The sequence below is a fragment of the Mercenaria mercenaria genome, chromosome 11 (genome assembly GCF_021730395.1).
Source record: "Mercenaria mercenaria strain notata chromosome 11, MADL_Memer_1, whole genome shotgun sequence".
Taxonomy (NCBI): Eukaryota; Metazoa; Mollusca; class Bivalvia; order Venerida; family Veneridae; genus Mercenaria; species Mercenaria mercenaria.
The window spans coordinates 76,391,842-76,398,018 of record NC_069371.1 but is presented as its reverse complement, the minus strand read 5'-3'; positions in this window follow the sequence as shown (position 1 = coordinate 76,398,018).

The window sequence follows — 6,177 nt, the reverse complement described above, 5'->3', positions numbered from 1 at the left end:
TTGAATACCGGTATTATACAAGCAAAATCGACTCATGTGGGTGTGACCATAGGAGTCTATCTAAGATTGCCAAAAATCTTCTTGGCGATACAAATGAGGTGATTGATTTTACCATTACATTCATCTGCACAGCATCTCGCACAAGATTTCAGTGACTTCTTTTTTTGGAAAGATCGAAATAATCAGAAACAATATAACATCGCAAACACAATCTGTATCTGATTTAGATGACATAGAAACTGAATACACATGTGTCAATTATGTTGAGTTTACTCAAACCTTGGAAGATGAAGTAAAATCAATGATTAAAAAGTCAGCAAACAAATCTTGTGAACTAGATCCTATCACAACATGGTTAAAAAAGCCAAACCTAGATGCTAATGTCCGAAAAAACTATAGACCTGTGTCAAATCTACCTTTCCTGTATAAAATCTTAGAAAAACTGGTAGATGTTCGAGCTGAAAATCATCTTAGGAACAATGAACTCCATGCAGTCAATCAATCTGCTTACAAGAAATTCCACTCGACCGAAACCGCCCTATTAAAAGTCCAAAATGACATTCTTCTATCGTTGGATAAGAACTATGTGACTATTCTTATGATGCTCGATCTCTCGGCAGCATTTGACACTATCGACCACGCGACGTTGAGTCATCGCCTAGAACGTCACTCTGGTTTTACATGCAAGCCACTCGATGTCATGGATGATGTCATACCTTATTGACCGCTACCAGACCGTATGCATAGACGGTGCGCTATCACAACAAGTGCTCATGTCATGAAGTACAGTGTGCAGAAAGCATGGACTGAACAATCATTTCTGTGCGGACGATTCGCAGTTATATTAATCCTTCAAACCAATAAAAAGAATGTCTATTGAAGAGACCATCCATCACATTGAAAGTTGTCTAAAAGATATAGTTAGTTGGATGAATACCAACATGTTGAAACACAATGCTGAAAAACAGAATTAATTATATTTTTCATCTGAACACAAAGCAAAATCTGTTTCAAACATATTTGTGACAGTGGACGGATCTGAAATCAAACAATCAGGCAGTGTCAGGAACCTCTGTGCTTTCCTGGACTCGAACATGAGGATGGAGCAACATGTGTATAGTGTGTGTAGGAATTCCTATTTACAGTTGCGGCAAAATTAGTCACATCAGACAATATATAACTACAAACGCCACCAAATCTCTAATCAACTCTTGTTACATCACGTTTGGATTATTGTAACTCTCTTCTAAATGGGATTCCAAAAAGTCAATGAACAAACTAGAATATGTCCAAAATACGGCAGCTAGAATCGTAACCAGAACATATAGAAATATATACGCCATCGAGAAATCTGAGATCCTAAAATAATGCATTAAGACTAGTTGTGCCATAAGGTCGGACATTGCGATTTTGTGACAGGAGCATTCAGACAGCAGCTGCGAGGTTATGGAATGCCCTTCCATCTGGCATAAGAGCCTGCAAGACCTTGCAAAGTTTAAAAAAAAGCGCTAAAGACGCATTATTTCATACAATTCTTTGGGAACTAATCTCACTAATTACCTGATAGAATAATGTAGGTACTTGGTCGGCCAATCAAGAACTCTAGTGTGACGGAATAGTATAAACAGTGTTTTTCGGTGGGATGTATCATGGATGTTCTCCGGACCGTTTAGGTAGGGATTGACCCAATCATCCGGGACGGTTTGCATGATGTGATGCATTTCACAGGCATCATACTGGTTAATTCTGTCTGTTCAAAATGTAAGATATCTTCTGTGCTATTCTGTTTTAACCTGTAACTTTGATAGATCAGTTAATTTTTACGCTATTGCATTTCGTTTCATGTTTTGATCTGCTTACTTTTAATTTAAAACGCTATGTACCTTATTACCGTATTGTAATTTTAAATTCACTCTATAATAGTTCAGTTACCAGTTTTTTTATTGAACATTATATGAATGCTTTTTGAACGTATTTTTATATGAAAAGAGTGCTATATAAATGTGGTATATAATAATAATAATACTTTTGAAATGTACGGTTAGTTCGCGTTTCGCACATTGTCGTTATTTTCCAGTTGATTGATTGTTTAAAAGTAATGACCTCTTAAAATCACTATAAAGGTCCAGACTTTAATTTTTGCCCCCCTTTCCCACTCCAACCCCCACACACGCAGGTACGCACACGCGCACGCACGCACGTCCACACTTAAAACACACAAATGCGGCAAATTAGTCACATCAGACAATATATAACCGCAAACGCAACCAAATCTCTAATCAACTCTCTTGTTACATCACGTTTGGATTATTGCAACTCTCTTCTATATGGAATTCAAAAACGGTCAATGAACAAACTGCAATATGTCCAAAACACGGCAGCTAGAATCGTAAGCAGAACATCCAGATACGACCATATAACGCCTGTTCTGCGTGAACTCATTGGCTTCCTGTGCAATGTAGGGTAGAATACAAAATTATAACACATACATATAAGGCACTCAAAGATCAATCACCAGCATATGTAGCGAACATGCTAGAAATATATACACCATCCAGAAATCTGAGATCGCAGAACAATGCATTAAAACTAGTGGTGCCCAAATGTCGAACAATACGATTTGGTGACAGGAGCTTTCAGACAGCTGCTGCGAGGTTATGGAATGCCCTCCCATCTGGCATAAGAGAGTGCAAGACCGTGCAAAGTTTCAAAAAAGCGCTAAAGACACATTATTTCATACAATTCTTTGGCAACTAACATCTCACTGATTACCTGATTTATAATGAAGGAACTTTGCCGGCCAATTAATTACTTTAATTAAGAACTCCAGTGTGACAGAATAATGTTGGCGGTGTTTTTTTCTGTGGGATGTATCATGGATGTTCTCCGGACCGTTTAGGTAGGGATTGACCCAATCATCCGGGTCGGTTTGCTTGCTGTGATGCATTTCGCAGACATCATACTGTTTAATTCTGTCTGTTCAAAATGTAAGATATCTTCTGTTCTATTCTGCTCTGACCTGTGTCTTTGATAGGTCAGTTAATGTTTTATGATATTGTATTTTTGTTTCATATTTTGATCTGCCTACCTTCCAATTTAAAATGCTTGGTATCTTATTACCGTAATGTAATTTTAATTTCTTCTATAATAGTTCAGTTCCCATTTTTTTATTGAACATTATATAAATGTTTTTATGTAAAGCACTTTTGAACGTATTTTTATATGAAAAGAGTGCTATATAAATGTGGTATATAATAATAATAATAATAATAAAATGTCGTCAAATACGTACCTTACCTAGATTGTTATACTAACCACTACACGTAAGTGAAATGCATTAAATCATTTTAATTATGGCTATTACACAACATGTTGTTTACTCCAAAAATAACCTGTCACACATGGGTCATTTACCTGTTGGTAAGGCGTGTCTATGTATAAAACATCAATAAAATATACCGCTTATCCTGTAATCAAATGCGGTCTTCTGTTGTTCAATATATTCAAATTATGTGTGCAACCATTGCCGGAAGGTCTTTAAAATGCAAATAATAACTGTTAAGTTTATGGTCGACAAAAACAAAAAGTGAAGTCTTTGATAATAGTTTGAGTGTAAATAGTGTGCAAATAGTTTTGTGAGTTGAGCAGTGTTCAAATATCTGGAAAAAGCAGTCGATATGAATGAGTTTACATTTAAAATACTCTGTTATATTTATTGTAAACAAGATATGCACACAAAAGCTATGTACTGATCATTTGTATGAAGCAAGTTTCATTTCAGTCATAAAGGTACATGTAGTAGAGGAAAAGTACAAACAGTTATGATATATGTAAAGTCAATAATGAACTTGTCCATCTTTCAATTTGGATAGTACCATTAATTGTTAAAAGGGGTGCTTACCAAAAGGATTCTGACTGAATGGCGAACAGTGCAGATCTTGATCGGACTGCACAGATATGCAGGCTGGTCATGATGGGGCGTGAGGGATATTGCATATTTAATATCGACTCATTAACAGATTTAGTTAACACGAGGCATTTGCTAAGATGCGTTATATACTTACAAAGGATCTGCTTACATATTTTACTTGTTTATTTTTACGACATACAAAGTGCAATAATTAGAATTTCAATAATATGTTTTTCGTTTGCGTGATATCACATATATCCATTTAGTGACTTTTATAGACAGATTCAAATTGATAAAACTACTTATTCCTGCTTCCTTTAACTAAGTAAAAGCGTATAAATAAATCATGGGTCTTTTCACAAAATAAAACCCCTGAATATCCCTTTAAAAAACAGATTTTTAAGGAAAAATTCATACGGTTTGAAAAATCATTAAATATGACAATGTGTAATATCTTACTAGACAATAAAACAACCCTGAATCAAAGTACGTGGAGACTTTTTAAAGCAGCTACACGGCACTTAACGATTGCTGTTGTGATAGTTAATTAAGGCTGTAAGAATATCATAACGCAAGCAAGCACAAACATACAGGTAGCAGACTTGGTTAGATTGAGGCTTTTGACGACAGGTAATGAAACATGCAGCACCCCTCAAACCCACTCGCATCAGCTTAACCCTTTCTCTGACAACCGTGTCTAGCATGATAAGGGTTAAGCTAAATTCTATTATAGTGAAAGTTAGATAAGAAAATCTGAAGTATGGTATTTTACAGGAATTGAAAAATGTGTTAACCTAATCTAGCATCCCCAGGTCAGGTTAACAAAATCAATAATATTGCGCATCTACGACGTCAAATAGAAAGAAAAAAACCCTTTTTTTAAATATCCATATACGTTTATCAACAAAAAGACAAAATATTGTTTGTTAGTAAAAAGGAATTATATTTTCTATCCACTAATATGTCTCATATTTATTTTAGACATAGCTCTTAGTGTATACTACTTTAATTTAGGTCGATTGAGAAGCAAATTCCACAATTTATATTAATCACTCTCGACACCTTCCGTCGCCACGAGGGTATGAAGGAAGAGGCCAGTTTCCCTTTTAATGCTGAGCGCCAAGCTAGGGAGCTACTCGTACCATTTTTCACGTCTCCGGGGATCGAACCCACGACCTCCCTCACTCGAAGCGGACGCTCTACCACTAGGCTATCGAGGCGGTCCATAGCTCTTCACAATATACAACAGATATACCAAAATTTTGAGGAGGAAAAATATTGACTGCTCGGTGTAATTATTATTTCTGGTTCCTATGGATCATAAAGTGCAATCAATATTTCTGAAAAGTACGGTTCAGCTTAACAAAAGCAAAGACAAGAAGTTCAAAAGGAAAAGCGAAGTTCAAAAACGCAGCCACCAATACAGTACTCCACGGCTTAGTCAATGCTAAGAGCGTGACTAGTACCGCACATTACACTATCTCTAGAGGGAAGACTCAGTTAAACCGAGTCTGTTAAGATTATGCTTCCAAAAGACCCTCCATATATTTGTATTTTGTTTTGTTTTTGTTAGCTTTGACGTCGCAACGACACAGTTATAGGTCATATGGCGACTTTCCAGGTTTGATGGAGGAAGACCCGCGGTGCCCTTCCGTGCATTATTTCACCACGGGCTCTATATATTTGTACACTAAGGTAATTTTGTTTGGAAATATATATATTTTGTCATATATTATGTACTGTTCTACTGTTCATTTTTTGTTTTGTAGAAAAAAAATCAAAGTTCTTAGTCAGAATTGATTTTTATATGTTTATTGCTATTGTGTTTCTAACAGAGTTCTCAAAGTAGTCCCAGCGTTTAACATGTTATAAAACGGTCGTGTGTTTAACTTTTCGACTAATTGCAAAATTGCAAGATGTTACTTTATTTTAAATAGGCAAAGACTATATCATATATCCTTACCTGCGCTACCAGGATAAGTCAGTTAAAACATAACAAATCTCTCGGAAATTAGCCAGCAATGTACCATTGTGTCAAAAGAATACATTATAAAATTAATTTGTTCAGATTATTTTTATTAATTTGCACTGCACAATGTTTTGAAGCATTTTATGTGCTATAAGCGATACACCCTGTCAGTAAGAGAGAAACTGTACAGCTTGAATACAATCTAACTGCTGAACAAAACCCAGCACAACAAACAATCAAAATGTTGCAATTTCAGTTTGACTGAACCTGTTAATTGACGCTAATTGAAAGGCTCCCT